Below are 18,419 nucleotides of genomic sequence, written 5' to 3' on the forward strand. Positions count from 1 at the left end.
GACTTTTACTTTCCTTCTTCGGCTCTCGGCGCGTAAGCAGAAACTCTGCCGTCATCAGGTATGTGGCTTCAGGTTTGTCAAATCTCATTTTTGTGAGTTTCTTGTTTAATTCTTATTGGAAAAATAGCAATGAGATACTGTTGGTTTCCTAGCAGGATTTCTCGTTGTTTTCTGTAGTTGGCTTGTTTTAATTATCCCTGAATCGTCGGTTGTTGGGCGTGTTCCGGCACGTGCCGCAGTGGTCTCTGGGTGCCTGCAGTGTGGGTCTGGTTGAGGATGTGGCGCCTATTTCGGATCGGCGACTGAATCTGGGTGCTTGTGCATTTTCTTCCAAGGATTCGCGTTGTCGGTATTCGGACTATGTAGCGTGCTAGGTGGCTGTCTGATATGCTTCACGACTGCCTTTGGTTTAAAGAAAGTTCTAGAACGTAGATTCATTCCTAGAATTGCTCACAAATTGGGCGTGGCTCCTATTTTTTTGATACAAATGGGACTGCCGTGGTTGGCACTATCTGAAGCTGCTTCAACCTCCGTGCCAAAACCGCTAGGCAGGGTTGAGATTCTCTCGCGAAGTGTAGAATTAGGCAGGTCCATATAGTTTGATCTAGATTTCCGCGATTAATTATTGTTGGTGCGAAAATAGGGTGTGTAATTTAGCTAGGAGTGTGATGCGTGTTGTGTGTAGTGAAAAAAGGCATTTTTTTATGTGTTTGTGTAGCGTTGTGAATACCAGGTGGGATTGTTTATTTACCTTATCAGGTAAATAAGAGGTAAGTGAGCATGCTTTTGTATGGTTAGGGAGTATGTCAGATTTGGGAGAAGTTTTTTGTTCCATCCTACTTCAATTCTGTCTGTCAAAGGTCCTTTTTCTTATTAGATTATAGAAGTCCTTGTTAAAAGTCATATTGGAACCGAGAACTTTCTTAAATCAGACTTACTGCATTAGGCGTGAAAACCGTAGGAAAATCTTTAGGGAGACCTAGGGACCATGTGTTTAATCTACGTTTGTGTGTTTTATATGTGGGAATGCACTGCGAATGCGTTTTCTGATCATAATTTTGCTTCATTGTATGGATGGGATAGTGTCTATCACGAGAATTACTATCTACATCTCTCACAAGTCTAACATTGATAGACCTAACTGAGCTAAGAATTATTTGCCTCGAGAATGACATAACCCATTCAGACAATTATTTTGTGTCCTGTGACATGTTTAATTTACTTATATTATATGGTATCTATGCATTATATCACACCATATACCTACACTCACTTCACACTGTAACTTGTTAGTTATTTATTGTGTAGCTCTGAATGGATTAGAATCGGCTTATACAGCATTCTATGAACTTTCAGAGTGAGGTAATTGTGAGATCTGTAGTCTCTGTAGACTAATATTGCGCAGTATTGGGTTACAGAGATGAGGTAATGCGGAGCTGCCTTAATTTCATAATAATTAGAATCCATAAAGTCTTATCTGGGTGCTTATTGTCCAGTAAGCGATCATAACTCATCAGTGTTTTATTTTAGGGCTCCATTGGGCTATTACCTGGCCCAACTAGAGTCTGAATTTCGTCATGTTCGAGGTTGGCTCTAATAGCTTACTTTGGGCGTGTCGGGTTCTTACTGATTAGGTGGAAGGCTTGTGAACGATAATCCTAGTGATTGTTTGTCACCGGCTATTTCACCCGTATTTGTAGTCTATTAGTGAAGGCAGATTGGAGAATGAATAATGGTTTATTACACTTGAGCTGAGTTAGGCTGACCGGCCATCAGTAAAACCTGTGTAATTTAACATTTTCAAGCTCTAAGCTGAAGTCATCACTAAGAGATGGTGCTTGATTGGGCCTCCCTCTGGGACCCCCAATAGCGTAATAGCTCTTAACTTAAAAGCTTGCTTTGTGATGTCAGAGAATCTCAGATTGGATCTGGATTCCCTGTTATGACAAGGTGAGATCTGTCCTCTTGTGTTTCAACCATATTATGACCATTTATTGGACTAATATGTACACCTATGATCTATGACTACTTGCTTTGTGAAGTTGGGGAAGCTCCAGGTAAGGTACTGGTTATCTGAGTAAATGAGTCTTATGCAATGCTTATCATTTATCTCATGGCAATTCCTTTTGTCTATCATAACCCTACCGCTCCTTGTGAGTAACCTGATTCATAATGATATTAAACTTTTTTATGTGTTCAGGCATTGTAGCTGAACTCTACATCCAATTTTACTAAAATGCTTATTCATGTGTTTGTGTACTGTGTATGTATACACGGATATTCACAGCACACTATACAAATCTGTGGTGGTATGGTGTCATGTCATCCACAACTTATATCTAATTTCCTCACTTTGAATAATTGGGTTGGCTGTGGGTTGCATTTCAAAGTAGTCATGACATTGTTGATACTTACATTGGTAAGCGGAGATGCTTGATGAAAAGATTTGTCTTCCTTATGGCTCCATATTGTTTGAGTGTGGACACTTACTTCAGGGTTGATATGTTATTATATCACCACAACCTTACTTCTTGTTCAGGGCGACTGGGATGGTTGTGGGCCGCATTCCAAAGTAGCTGTGTCATTGTTGATACTTACATTAGTAAGCGGAGATGCTCAGTGAAAAGTGGCTTGCCGTCTCAACCCCCCGACTGTTCTGGGCAAAACCATACACTTGTCATGTCTGTTTACAGCTTGGCATATCACAAAACTTTGTAATTCACTGGTTTTGATCTTTTTAGACATCCCAGTGGTTACACAACTAAAACTGTGTATATTGCACAGATATGCAACATATGAATCAAGCATTGGTTGGATTGGATGTGTTCCTTCCACCTTTTTACTATTTATGGAATTGGGTTTACTCATTCCATCTAACCTGTCCTCTTTTGAGTTGACTTTAGCACCGCTGTTAGTGCTGTAACTGTAAATCCTCCGGGTTATTTTACCAATCGCAGGCGAGTGTAAGGAGGGGACAGGGGGCTAGGAAGGTGGTCCCCCGGGCCTCCGTGGAGGCCCGTTAATTTCTTTCAGTCAACTCTTATCCTTTCCCGACCCTTTACACACTCTACTTACTTACTCACCCATATTACACTCTATTTTCCATATTACACTCTATTTTCACACTATACTAGTTATATGTATTGAATTCCAAGTATCTCTAGCTTTAAATAACTTAATTTAGACACATTTATTGCGCCCTGATAGATATCTTGCTTATTACAGACATACCACATAAAAGATCATTGGGATTACTAAAACAAAAAAGTACACAACGTAGGATCCTAACTGTTAGATGATCACAACTTATTATGGCCAATTTAATTAATATTTTCCTTTAACATAATGTATTATTTTATATTATAATAAAGGAAAATTCTCTCCATTAAAAGGGAGAGAGAGAGAGGCGGGGTTTCCCCTCTCTACCACTCAGAACATCTGATAGTTTTGCTGAATTTTAACCTTTGGTTCTATTTAAATCTGAATATTAATTATCATATACTAGTTTCGCCCGCGGTTTCGTCTGTGAGGAAGTTGCTTGTTACATGATTGATAAATATAATATGCATCCTCCCAGGATGGTAGTTTTTCAATGATACTTCTGGGTTCTGATCTTTCTTGTGTTGGTTTTATTGTGGTGGGTTAGTGGTATAGGCGTTTGGACATAGTAGACGACAGACATACATACTCGCGTTCGCAGTTTAGTTTATAGACTTAGTTTTATTTACCTATTTATATGGCATAGTGAATAGGTATCTGGGTGATTTTCTCAGTTTTCACTTGGGGTAGTTGTGTAGAAACTTACATAATCATAAAATAATGCAAATTATTGTCAGGTTGTGATTAGAAATAGGGATTGCAGTTTAGTGTTGGCAATGTTGATTAGTATTCTTATATGATTGAGTGTTATATAGTGTAGTATATCTAGGCATAATAGAGCAATTAGAGTAGTCTGTCCATTTATTTATCTTTCAAAGTAAGTAAAAACATGAGACTAGAAAACTTTCGTTATTTTTTATTCTAATGACCAATTTACTTGTCAAGTCGATACCTATTTATTTAGTGGGGTGATTCTTATTAGATTTTTCACCTCTTATTTGAATTTCATTTCACATAATATTGTAAGTTCTTTTGAATGCTGGGCAGGACTGTACCAGAATATTTACTATTCATAACAATCATCATTGTCAGCACTAGCTTAGGATGATCCGCTGCTGGACATAGGCCTCAACCAAAGACTAGAGATAGTTGATTTAGGAGTTTGATTTTTCCATAAATAATTAAGGTTACTTTGGTCATATATTTGTTAACGCAGTAGAAACTTGCATTGGTAATTAATTTTTTTTTTGTAGTATTTTGTTGTTGTGCTGTTAACTTATTTATTATATGGTACTCGTATGTACTGTACAGTATACATAACCCATTTCATAATTTAAGTGGTTCTGGAATATATATATATATTTATATATAATTTAATGTATATATATATATATATATTTATTTACTTTCTCTTTTTCAATAATACTATTAGTGATTTCTGTTCCTTTTGATATACATAGAGTTTGTTAAGATGTTCAAGCTTATCTATATAAAGTGGGGCGTTGTTGGTTATTGATTAGTTGTTCATTACAGGCGAACCCTGGGGTTCCTTAGAAGGGTCACAGGTGGTTCCGCAGTCTGTCTAAAATTAAATAAGTGTTCTTATAATAGAGTAATAACTGTGATTGTGGGTTCTACTTTAAATTTGATGTTATATACTACATTTGATTGCAATATTAATCATAATTATTTCTCATTATATAATATACTTCCTTCATTTAGTATAGCATAGATAAAGTTAAACTACTAGTTATTTGAACCATTATCCAGTTAGGGTTCCTTGGTCCTATTAATTAGAAACCTCGGGTCATTTTATTTAAGTTAAATAAGTAGCGGTTTATAATAGTTATTTAGTGACTATTTCGGGGGAATTTATTTTGAAATGCAGGTATAGCGCTAATTTTTTTCAAAGTTTATAACGAATATGAGGTATAAGGTTAGTTGTTTCAGGAGTGCTAAACATTTTAGAAAGTTTCAGAGAACGATTGCGGATAAATTAAATTGTGATTCAAATTAAAGTGAATTTATGTGTGTGCTATGATATGTGGTAGTCAAGTGCTAGTGAATAATTAACGGCGGGAATTATAGTGAGGATCTACGAACACTGAATTAAGTGCATGTAAATAATATTGTAGGTGTATAATTAGAAAGCGTTAAGTGACTTTATCCTATAGTGATTAGTTTAGTTTGACAATTAATTAATAGTGCATAAATAAGTGTGATATAGAATGAAGTGAATTCTAAGATTGCCCAATTAGAGCAAAGGGTTGCGACCTTGTCATCTAACAGTTCATCATCGAGGTCCTCTCATGTAGAAGGGGGCGTTTAATAATTTCCAAACCATCCACATTACGTTCTTATACTACTTGCCACTTACTCTATGATTACTACTTATTAAGCGCTTGCTTAATAGATGTGATTGGTGGGGAGTAGGGTGGTCATTTCTGGGGGGTAGGGAATAAATATTATGTATTAGGAATTTTAATAAAATGTGAAAATTTTCGCTTAGAAAATTTGTTACTTGACTAAGTTAATTTCATTATAATATTTCCTTCTTTGTCTTGACTCTATCGTCATCTTCTTCCTCTTTCCTCTTTATAATTTTTTTCTTCAAAAAAAAAAAAAAAAAAATTTTTTTCCGGCAATAATTATTGTAGTCTTTTATTGTGGGTAATTTATAAATACGGTGAACTTCTTTATAAATTAAGGGGCGGTTGTAGCAGACTCCATATATTATTGCCTTATTTGTTACTTGATTATAGGAAATATTTTCTATGAGAACAAATTTTCTTTCACTTTTCCATAATATGCATTGAAATAATTAATTCAGCTCATTAAATACACTGTTTTAATCAATTCGTTCATCAGTTTCTTTATAAATCATAATATACTATTAAGTTGCTATTTATAGAAATAAGCATTAATAAATTCAAAACTCGGTTTCCGCACGCGTTGAAGTAGTGACATCTCTGGAAACGCGGTGTCATCAGGTTATTGTTAAAAAGCTTAAATCACGCTGCATACAAGTGTAGTTATAAAGTAAAGTAGAAAGTTTAGCTATTTGACTATAGATGGCATTATTACTGAGCTGAGACCGTGACTGTGGCGACCTCTAGTGAGGAGCGGTGTGTGTGTGTCAAGTTATGGGTTATCGGGCTATATTCGGAGAGGTTCCACTACTCACTAGTAGATGGCGCTGTTTTTCTAATTTAATGAAACCATCTGAGATTAATTAAAGGTAATTTTATTCTTCTTTTGTGATTTTACAGGCAAAAGCAACTAAAACCAAGCCTAATAGGACTATTGGTTTGATTTACTAGCAAAGCGTACATAAGTAACTTAAAATATTTACAAAAATGCGTAGGCTAAGAAACTCTTCTAAGGCTTCCCATGTTTTCCTGAAAATCCCATTAAATCCTTTCTCCAATCCTGATTTCCTTCCATTTCCTGTTCCTCGTGCTGCCGTAGGCAATTTTGATTGTAAAATCCATAGGAAAGCACTGAAGTTTCCTGAAATAGAAATTTATTTGAAATCGCTCTAATGATATCCTGGATATAGCATTCTTGTTAAAAATACAAGTTAGATCTGAGTACTTTTACTTTAATCTCATCCTAATAGTGACTCTGATACAGAATAAATAGGTTTAGTTCGGATCAAACACTCAAATGAGTCAAAACTAGTCATCTTTCAGTTTGAGAATTTTAACCCGAGGGCTGAAATTTTGTAAAGGCTAATATTAATAATTGTTTGGTATTTATAATCAAAATCTTTATAAATTCCATCCCTCCTGACTTAGTACAGTATGTCTATACGATAAATACCCAAATAAACCCTATAGATTTTGATCAGATAACAAAGTGAAATTTTCAGGAGTGTCAAATTTTGCAGGTTGAATAGACTTTATGATTAAGCTTCGATCCATGTTTTCATTATAAATCTGTTCTTTCTGCTGTCCATATACTATAATTAAACATAAATTACCTCATACAATTGACCAAATAAATCGCTATTAACGTTTGAAAATTTCCTTACTATGGAGTATTTTGCCTAAGACATTTTCACTATTAGATTTATCTATAAGTATGAAATTCTTATTAAGTTCTTACCTGAAAACGTCGTGAACAATTATAGGAGTAAAAATGTGTCGTTCCAATTGGAATTTCTTGACATCCCATAGTAGTGAGGAAAATTAACCTATAAATGGAAACGCTTTTGGTCCATTATTTCTTGGATTTTATCTGAAACATAAAAATAATCTTAGTACATAATAGAGGCTACTATTTTACACAAGGAAAATACACTTTACCAGAAAAACAGCTTTTCTTTTAGGAAATAATCATAGCAAAACGGTTCGAATAAAGCATAGACTTACCTCTGTCTTGATGTGTCATTTTTCCACCGTTGAAAGGGTTTTGCACTAAACTAATACTTGATTTTGGTAGTTTAGGAGTTTAACTAGTAACTTCAATAATTATAATTGCATTTTGTTTAGTATTTGATATCAAATTCTAGTTAGACTTTCGAGTATCGTTTACTTGACAACAGCTGGTTCGAGCTGTCTGAGATACGGTTTTAGTAAACATTAATGCGCCTAAGAGCTAGTCCGTTTAGAAATTTCATGTATTTTTCAACTAAAATTCAATACTTAATTATTATCATAAATAATTTAAATTCAAATTATGTAATATTTTATTTGTATAATGTTTCCTAACTTGAAAATTTTACAGCCAATAAGGAACGTGAGATTTATAAATAGCCAATCGGAGACCGAATATAGGCTTGACGAGAAGAAGTCTATTAGAAATTACCATTGAAATAATTTTTTACCACTTTTTAGGGTAACGTTTCATATTTCTACAGGCTTTTCTTTGACTTGCTCTGTTTATGTATTTATTCATTTATTTGTTTGTTTGTTTAGATGTCTGTTTGTTTGGATCGAATCTTGGGAGCTGGGTTTGGCCAGCTTCCGACGCAGGTTTGATTGACTTTGGGTTTGGCGTACTTGTGTGGGATTGGTGACAGCACTGTGGTCTGGGATGCAGCGGTTTTAAGAGTATCAACGAGCACAGTCAACAAAATAACAAAAATCACATAAATTGTACTAAAAATACGAAATGAAGATTTTTCGACTAACTACAGGAATAATTGTCTTGTCAAGTCAATTGGGAAAGCAGTTGATTCTCTTAGCAAGTTGATATTTTGCACTGGGCAAACGTGGGGGGCTGGAGCCCGGGCCTTTGCGTTCTGAAAGGAGGCCGGAGCCCAGCGATGGGACGTGTATCGGTTTGCATGATGATGATGATGAATTTGTTCAGTGTTGGAGTTTGCAATTTGTTGATGGCAATACAGGATTAGGAGGGAGGTGTAAGGAAGATATGTTTGAGAACCCCGTTTCCGGGAAGAATGGAAGTTTCTAGAAGCCTCGAGGTTATAAAAAGCGATGCGCGAGCGGGCTCGCTCACTTTTACTTTTCCTTCTTCGGCTCTCGGCGCGTAAGCAGAAACTCTGCCCGTCATCAGGTATGTGGCTTCAGGTTTTGTCAAATCTCCCATTTTGTGAGTTTCTTGTTTAATTCTTATTGGAAAATAACAATGAGATGCTGTTGGTTTCCTAGCAGTATTTCTCGTTATTTTCTGTAGTTTGCTTGTTTAATTATCCCTGTAATCGTCGGTTGTTGGGCGTGTCCCGGCACGTGGCCGCAGTGGTCTCTGGGTGCCTGCAGTGTGGGTCCTGGTTGAGGATGTGGCGCCCTATTCAGATCGCGACTGAAGCTGGGTGCTTGTTGCATTTTCTTCCAAGGATTCGCGTTGTCGGTATTCGGACTATGTAGCGTGCTAGCGTGGCGTGTCTGGATATGCTTCACGACTGCCTTTGGGTTAAAGAAAGTTCTAGAACGTAGATTCATTCCTAGAATTGCTCACAAATTGGGCGTGGCTCCTATTGTTTTTGATACAAATGGGACTGCCGTGGTTGGCACTATCTGAAGGCTGCTTCAACCTCCGTGCCAAACCGCTAGGCAGGGTTGAGATTCTCTCGCGAAGTGTAGAATTAGGCAGGTCCATATAGTTTGATCTAGATTTCCGCGATTAATTATTGTTGGTGCGAAATAGGGTGTGTAATTTAGCTAGGAGCGTGATGCGTGTTGTGTGTAGTGAAAAATAGGCATTTTGTGATGTGTTTGTGTAGCGTTGTGAATACCAGGTGGGATTGTTTATTTACCTTATCAGGTAAATAAGAGGTAAGTGAGCATGCTTTTGTATGGTTAGGGAGTATGTCAGATTTGGGAGAAGTTTTTGGTTCCATCCTACCTCAATTCTGTCTGTCAAAAGGTCCTTTTTCTTATTAGATTATAGAAGTGCTTGTTAAAAGTCATATTGGAACCGAGAACTTTCTTAAATCAGACTATACTGCATTAGGGCGTGAAAACCGTAGGAAAATCTTTAGGGAAACCTAGGGACCATGTGTTTAATCTTACGTTTTGTGTGTTTTATATGTGGGAATGCACTGCGAATGCGTTTTCTGATCATAATTTTGCTTCATTGTATGGATGGGATAGTGTCTATCACGAGAATTACTATCTACATCTCTCACAAGTCTAACATTGATAGACCTAACTGAGCTAAGAATTATTTGCCTCGAGAATGACATAACCCATTCAGACAATTATTTTGTGTCCTGTGACATGTTTTATTACTTATATTATATGGTATCTATGCATTATATCACACCATATACCTACACTCACTTCACACTGTAACTTGTTAGTTATTTATTGTGTAGCTCTGAATGGATTAGAATCGGCTTATACAGCATTCTATGAACTTTCAGAGTGAGGTAATTGTGAGAACTGTAGTCTCTGTAGACTAATATTGCGCAGTATTGGGTTACAGAGATGAGGTAATGCGGAGCTGCCTTAATTTCATAATAATTAGAATCCATAAAGTCTTATCTGGGTGCTTATTGTCCAGTAAGCGATCATAACTCATCAGTGTTTTATTTTAGGGCTCCATTGGGCTATTACCTGGCCCAACTAGAGTCTGAATTTCGTCATGTTCGAGGTTGGCTCTAATAGCTTACTTTGGGCGTGTCGGGTTCTTACTGATTAGGTGGAAGGCTTGTGAACGATAATCCTAGTGATTGTTTGTCACCGGCTATTTCACCCGTATTTGTAGTCTATTAGTGAAGGCAGATTGGAGAATGAATAATGGTTTATTACACTTGAGCTGAGTTAGGCTGACCGGCCATCAGTAAAACCTGTGTAATTTAACATTTTCAAGCTCTAAGCTGAAGTCATCACTAAGAGATGGTGCTTGATTGGGCCTCCCTCTGGGACCCCAATAGCGTAATAGCTCTTAACTTAAAAGCTTGCTTTGTGATGTCAGAGAATCTCAGATTGGATCTGGATTCCCTGTTATGACAAGGTGAGATCTGTCCTCTTGTGTTTCAACCATATTATGACCATTTATTGGACTAATATGTACACCTATGATCTATGACTACTTGCTTTGTGAAGTTGGGGAAGCTCCAGGTAAGGTACTGGTTATCTGAGTAAATGAGTCTTATGCAATGCTTATCATTTATCTCATGGCAATTCCTTTTGTCTATCATAACCCTACCGCTCCTTGTGAGTAACCTGATTCATAATGATATTAAACTTTCTTGTGTTCAGGCATTGTAGCTGAACTCTACATCCAATTTTACTAAAATGCTTATTCATGTGTTTGTGTACTGTGTATGTATACACGGATATTCACAGCACACTATACAAATCTGTGGTGGTATGGTGTCATGTCATCCACAACTTATATCTAATTTCCTCACTTTGAATAATTGGGTTGGCTGTGGGTTGCATTTCAAAGTAGTCATGACATTGTTGATACTTACATTGGTAAGCGGAGATGCTTGATGAAAAGATTTGTCTTCCTTATGGCTCCATATTGTTTGAGTGTGGACACTTACTTCAGGGTTGATATGTTATTATATCACCACAACCTTACTTCTTGTTCAGGGCGACTGGGATGGTTGTGGGCCGCATTCCAAAGTAGCTGTGTCATTGTTGATACTTACATTAGTAAGCGGAGATGCTCAGTGAAAAGTGGCTTGCCGTCTCAACCCCCCGACTGTTCTGGGCAAAACCATACACTTGTCATGTCTGTTTACAGCTTGGCATTACCACAAAACTTTGTAATTCACTGGTTTTGATCTTTTTAGACATCCCAGTGGTTACACAACTAAAACTGTGTATATTGCACAGATATGCAACATATGAATCAAGCATTGGTTGGATTGGATGTGTTTCCTTCCACCTTTTTACTATTTATGGAATTGGGTTTACTCATTCCATCTAACCTGTCCTCTTTTGAGTTGACTAGCACCGCAGTTAGTGCAGTAAATGTAAATCATACTCCGGGTTATTTTACCAATCGCAGGCGAGTGTAAGGAGGGGGCAGGGGGTCGGAAGGTGACCCCCCGGGCCTCCGTGGAGGCCCGTTAATTTCTTTCAGTCAACTCTTATCCTTTCCCGACCCTTTACACACTCTACTTACTTACTCACCCATATTACACTCTATTTTCCATATTACACTCTATTTTCACACTATACTAGTTATATGTATTGAATTCCAAGTATCTCTAGCTTTAAATAACTTAATTTAGACACATTTATTGCGCCCTGATAGATATCTTGCTTATTACAGACATACCACATAAAAGATCATTGGGATTACTAAAACAAAAAAGTACACAACGTAGGATCCTAACTGTTAGACGATCACAACTTATTATGGCCAATTTAATTAATATTTTCCTTTAACATAATGTATTATTATCTTATATTATAATAAAGGAAAATTCTCTCCATTAAAAGGAGAAAGAGAGAGACGGGGTTTCCCCTCTACCACTCTACACACAATGCTCTCTGGTGTAGGCCCCATCGTTACAAGTGGTAGTACTTGACTTAAACGTCTCGTCGGGCAATCGGGGTAATCGCGGGTAAAAACTAAAACAGTTATTAAAAGGCGCCTTTCAGACTTTTTCCGGAGGCACTGCAGCGTTCCCTTTAAAAAAAAAGAAAACACAGCACGACCAAAATAGACTTCTTTCTGAAGTCGTTTACTACCTTCAGTTTCAACGGAATCCTTGGCACGTGCAAAAAAAGTGGAACACGAGATCATTTTACAAAACACCTGCGTCTTTATAACTCGGACCGCAATAAAGGAAAGTTGTACCAAATTATGGTAATTGATAATGTTCATAAAAGGACATAGTAATAAGGAGGTGCCGCGTAATGTGCGCGCGTGACTAACCCCCCCCCCCCCGCGCCTAATTATTATATCTATGAGTTATTTAGGATCCGAAGATTTTCAGAGTTCCTATCAATAGGGAACTAATGAGGACCTATTATTGATAGCATCGCTGTCAGTCCGTCTTATCACAGGGCCATATTATTAAACCCGCGACGCAAAAAGAAGGATGTTATAAGTTTAACGTCCGTTCTGTTTGTCTTCGGTATCGTAGCTTTACAAACGGATAAACTATGATTTCTATGCGGTCTTCTTCACGTCAAACTGAGTTTCCTTGCGATGTTTCTTAGGTTCAAGCCACTCACTAATGGATCACTTACTTGCACTAAACAGGCTTTGAATATGAAATTTAATTATTAAATCAAAATTTGTTGACTATGTATTTATTGTTTTCATTGCGTAATGCATATGTCTATTTCACAATTTCGACTGCTCAAAATTGAATTGGAAGAGATATCTCTTTACGATAAACCGTCTATTTTTGACCTCTATTTAATTTTTTTTTTTATATTCTATATCGATATATCGAAATAGAATATCGGAAGTCGATAAGCGAGAAGTCACTATGGCAGATCAAAAATGCCGTCAAAATTCCAAGCTCTGATCATAAGCGATCCACGGAATCGAAAGTAGCGACAGTAGGCGGGATTCACAGTTTGAAGAACTGATGGCCGTCAGGGCTAATATGTTCTTGGGATTACGCACCGGAAGTTGCCGCTTGGCCTTTCATAAAAGGTGGACTGATGAGTGATGATCTGGTGAGGCCGCACATCTGTTGTTAGATGCAGGCAGCACAGGACCAATCTTGTGCCGTTCTTCGGAGGAGGCTTATTCTGCGGTGGACGTTTAGTAGATGACCGACGACAAAGGACCAATGCCTCCTCACTGAAAAATCTTTGACACACAATTGAGGACCTTATTTGCAGGTGGTAGACCTTGTGCAAGGTCCGCCCGGATTGCTACCACCATCTTGCTCGCTAATCCTGCAGTGAAGCAACAGTGCTTGCACCGTTGTGTCTAGGCGTGGAGAGTAAGACAGCCGGTGAAATTACTGGCACTTGAGTATCCCATCTTACGCCTCTAGGTTGGCAACGCATCTGCAATACCAGGGGTATGCAGGTTTATGGCGTGGTGATCTCTTACATCAGGACCCACCTGCTCGTTTGCTAACCAGTCGAATAATAAAAAAAAACCTTAGCATTAGCCAAACACCTAAGTTCATGTTCTACATTTGTCATTGTGCGGTATGGTAAGCAAGGAATACCTAATATAATTACCTAGCCTGTTACCCGCGACTCCGTCTGCGTAGAATTCGTTTATCGATATCACACACACTATGCAATTTTATCGGGATACCTAAAAACTATCCTAGTCCAAGTCCATTCCGGGACTCAAATTATCTGTATTTTGAATTTATCTAAATCGGTTCAGTGGTTTAGACGTGATGAGGTAACAAACAAACAAAAAGACTTACAAACTTTCGCATTTATAATAGTAAGTGGGATAAGAGTTACGGTTAGGGGCTGTTTCACCATCCATTGATAAGTGTTGTGATGCCGTCTCCGTCTATTCGAACAAAACAAATAGAGACGGCATCACATTTAACCGTCACTTAACACTAATCAATGGATGGTGAAACAGCCCCTTAGTCTCCTACAATTTTAACAGAGTAGGTAGGTATATTATTATAACCGATATCAACAAAATAAAGTAAAAATCATACGTACCATCAGCCAAATATGTGGTCTACCACCCTAAAGTTGATAATCGTTTGCATGTCATAAAACAATAATGACAAAAGACGCGTCTGTCAACTTAAAAGTTCAATATTCATTTGATAGAAACTTGTTTAAAAATTGATAGACCACTTATTTGGCTGATGGTACCTGTACGTTTTTTGCTCAGTCAGTTGTATATTTTGTCGAGGGCAGAGGATTTACGCGAATCTTCCATACGGAAATACCACGTATCTACACTACACTAGTACACAGTACACTACGCATTATTTTACAGGAGGTTTTAACTATATTTTTTGTGCTTCAATGAATTTAGAGCATAAATTGGAAATTGGCTAAATTCCAATGCTTTTTATGCGGATTTGCACTAACCCCGACGCTGCCTTTCAATGGCAAAACGCTGCAACTCGAGTTACAGCGTTTTGCGTTGCCTTGCATTAAACGATACCCATGGCTTCATGGCTTCTATCATACCTACAAAAGACTTTTTAAGTATATGTTCTAGTTTAGGCTGTATAAAACTGGCAAGACGCGGTAACTGCATAACTAGCCAAAACATCATAACTGCTGTAAGTGTAAGAAACGGGGGAACGCGATTTATCCACTTGCAGCGTTCTGCCTAATCTTTGCGCTACGTCACTGTCGAGTCAAAACGCGGCAACAGAGTGAAAGAGAGAAAGTTAATTGGACTTTCAATGCTTACAGAAAGAGATAGAATATTTAATTCCGTTTCGTTACAGAAAATCACGTTGCGAACACTAAACTTGTTCTGAAAGTTCTGAAGTTTAAACTTTCAAGTTAGTTCTAGAATTTTAGTCGTTAGTAAACGTTCAGAGCGGTTTGTTTCATACTTATATAAAAAATGATGTTATTATTATAAATATATAGATTGATATGATAATTCAACCGTATTAAAATGGCAAGAAACTCAAGAAGTTTACCTTTGATCCAAATGGTAACAAAGAGACTGATCATGATCCTTCATTCTGAATGATCAAGGATAAATAAGAAAGTATTTTATGAGTATATTTAAGTAATTAATAATTTTAATAAAAATGTTATTTTTTTTGTTGCATTCTGTTATCCATGTATATCATAAAAACTATACAAGCACAATAAAAACCCTAATATGATAACGCAAATATAATTGTGTTAAGTAGAGTTACTATGTTTTGTATTGTCGTTTATAAAGAAAAAAGGAAGAAGACAAAGTTGCAAAACATCATAAGTAGTTCAAAAACACGGCACCACGCAGTAATTTACAACTTGTAGCGTTTTGCCAGAACTATTACTGCTTTTTTTTTATAAAATATCTTGTAGCAAAACGCTTTATTGTATATATTATATTAATCGCATTCATTGATATTTATTTGACTATTCCGCCATATAGAAGAAACATATACTCGTAAATTAAAAAAATAGAATCTTCTAAGGAAATAAATAATGTGTTTTTTGTAGCGTTAAAGTTAAAAACCTGTAACGCGTTTTTCTCGGAAACTAGGGTTTTTGACTTGCAGCGTTCTGCCATTGAAGGGCAGCGACGTAGTATTGCAATAGTTCCAATACGATGATACGGAACCCTTTGAATGCGAGATCAACTCGCGCTTGTCTGGTTTTTCTCTAGTTGAGTCTAGAAATTATTATGAAAAAGGTGCTTACTTACTGGTTTTTTTTTTTATTCGACTGGATGGCAAACGAGCAAGTGGGTCTCCTGATGGTAAGAGATCACCACCGCCCATAGACACCTGCAACACCAGGGGGATTGCAGATGCGTTGCCAACCTAGAGGCCTAAGATGGGATACCTCAAGTGCCAGTAATTTCACCGGCTGTCTTGCTCTCCACGCCGAAACACAACAGTGCAAGCACTGCTGCTTCACGGCAGGATTAGCGAGCAAGATGGTGGTAGCAATCAGGGCGGACCTTGCACAAGGTCCTACCACCTGTGAAGTAATGCTGGCTGGCGGCTGGATTAGCGAGTGAGCTGGTGGTAGCGATTAGCGAGTGAGGTGGTGGTATCGATTAGCGAGTGAGGTGGTGGTAGCGATTTGCACCGACCTTAGATACACAAGATTCTACCACCCACCAAACATGCATACAACTATTACTTGACTACGAATGTTGCCACAAACAGGATGCGGAACCCTAAAAAGTCCAAAATAACAGCGTTGCTTAGGGAATACGAGTGGCTCCGTGTCAGAGCGGCAATTTAAAATAATGCTCATGGCGAAAATTCACTACAAAAGCAACAGGATTTTTCGCTTTTCACTTCCCTGTGTATCATAAGAGACCGGCGGGTAGCGGACAGTTGAATTATTTTTCTTGTAAGCTATTTTTTTTTTTCAAGAGGATTGTGCGGCCACTGCAATTGCTAAATCGATATTGAGCAATTTTTAAATGTGATCCGTCGTCACGACAGTAGGTACATTCATTCTAGCATGGTGCAAGTGACACTTGATGCACGTTTCGTTTTACTCTAAAAAGTTGCTGCGGTCTAAATATATGGAAGTATATAAATTGATTGATATTAATTCGAGATTCGAATTTTTTAATTTATTAATTTATTTTATTAATTAATTAAAACCACGAATTTATTTTGCCTAATGTCACATTTCCGAATTAGCGATGTCATTTATAATCAAAGTACTGTACTTCGGGCCAATAACGTATCTTGTTATTCATTGTTCGGAGTTACAATAGTCGAATATTAAAAGAATCGATATTTTGAAATTCGGAAAAATAAATTTCGTGTTTTTAAGTAATCGGAATTATATGTATGTCTTAGGAATTGTGAAAATCGGAGTTTTGAAAATCGGTATTAGTATTTCGGAGTATTTGGATGTTCCCAAATTTAAAACTATCAGGTTATTATAATCAATTAATTAAATTCAAAGCACAATTAAGTGAAGAAACGTAATATGTATGTTACGTAACACCAAAGACTCGTTAAGTGATGGGACCTATTTATCTCGAGTTATATCGGTACTTAGGCCATCTTGCAGGAAAAAATAAATCTAGATTTAGTAGTTAATCCAGGCTTAAGCTTAACAGTTCCATACAATTTGACACTACTAAACTGAGCTTAACGCTAACTCGAGATTTATGTGTTTAATGCAAGTGGGCCTTATTAGCCTTACTTAAGTGGCAAATAATATTCCAACCTAGAATTTACTAATATACTCATCAAAATTAGCGTAGTAATCGAATTATTGATGACATAAAGTACTGTAAGTTTCTTTTATTTAAAATCAATGACTTTTTCGTTCTTTATCTATTTGAAATCTTGTTTATTTACAATATATCGATTTAAATAATAAGTTTCAGTATTACGATCAGATCAGCGCTCACGTAAAAGCCTAAGGGGTGACTGTAACAGGAGGTATGAGGTCATTCGCGGGATAAGTACCCCTATTCAGAAACTACTCACTAAAAATATACCATTCAGACTATCAGCCAACCAGATAGGTACGTGTGCACTTATGTAGGTACAGGTATTCAGCATTCTCAGATGTTCGTTAACAATTTCACCACATAGGGCCAATACAGACGGAGTGCATTCCAACTGGAACGTAACCGTGCCCATACATTTTTCGTTGCAGTTCGATTGCAGTCGGCACAATTGCACTCTGACTGCAATTGGGATGTATGGCAGTCGGCAGTTAGCGGTTGGAATGCAGTCCGTCTGAACTGGCCTACCGGCTTTGTTTAACGACAAGGCTAGACGAAAAACAACAGATATTATAGAAGTAACATTAACCTTAATAAAATCTAATCTAAAAAGCGCCAGTCACCCGCTCCTTCTCCCTCCTTGCCCCACCCCCCGCGTGTTTGGTCGACAAGCGAAATTAACAGCAACGGGACAAGGGTCGACGCATGTCACCGGTCACGTGCTCCCCGATATTGCCCCAGCTTTACCTACCTACTAGTTTGCTTTGGCTGTATACTTTTGTTTGGAGAACAATGCTTTCATGTTCATGCTTTCCTGGTAGCGGCGCTTTGATGGCTGCGTTTTTTTTGGGATTTAAGGTTGTTTCCACCGGCGAGGCAAGACGAGACGAAGCGAGACGAGAATTTGAAATGTCATTTTGATTTGAAATTTGTATGGCAGCGCCCGCGGCTGCCCGCAGCGGCTCGCGGGTGCGCGAGAATGCATACAAATTTCAATTCTCGTCTCGTCTTGCCTCGTCGGTGGAAAATCACCATTATACAGGTTTTGTGTGTAGCGCTTAGTGTTCGGAGCTTTCTGTTACGGTTTATTTTCAGTTCTGATGTTAGAACCGAAA

At 37.5% G+C, this 18,419-nt stretch overlaps 1 long non-coding RNA gene across 1 annotated transcript; it reads right to left on the minus strand.

Annotated features, from left to right (window-relative positions):
- Positions 1-6,357: 6,357 nt before the first annotated feature.
- Positions 6,358-9,775, minus strand: LOC141442219 (uncharacterized). The gene is made up of 3 exons (XR_012452904.1): positions 7,473-9,775; positions 7,207-7,338; positions 6,358-6,609 (listed from the first exon to the last, which is right to left on the minus strand). It is a non-coding gene; the product is annotated as an uncharacterized lncRNA (long non-coding RNA).
- Positions 9,776-18,419: the final 8,644 nt, after the last annotated feature.

The sequence above is a fragment of the Choristoneura fumiferana genome, chromosome 25 (assembly GCF_025370935.1).
Source record: "Choristoneura fumiferana chromosome 25, NRCan_CFum_1, whole genome shotgun sequence".
Lineage (NCBI taxonomy): Eukaryota > Metazoa > Arthropoda > Insecta > Lepidoptera > Tortricidae > Choristoneura > Choristoneura fumiferana.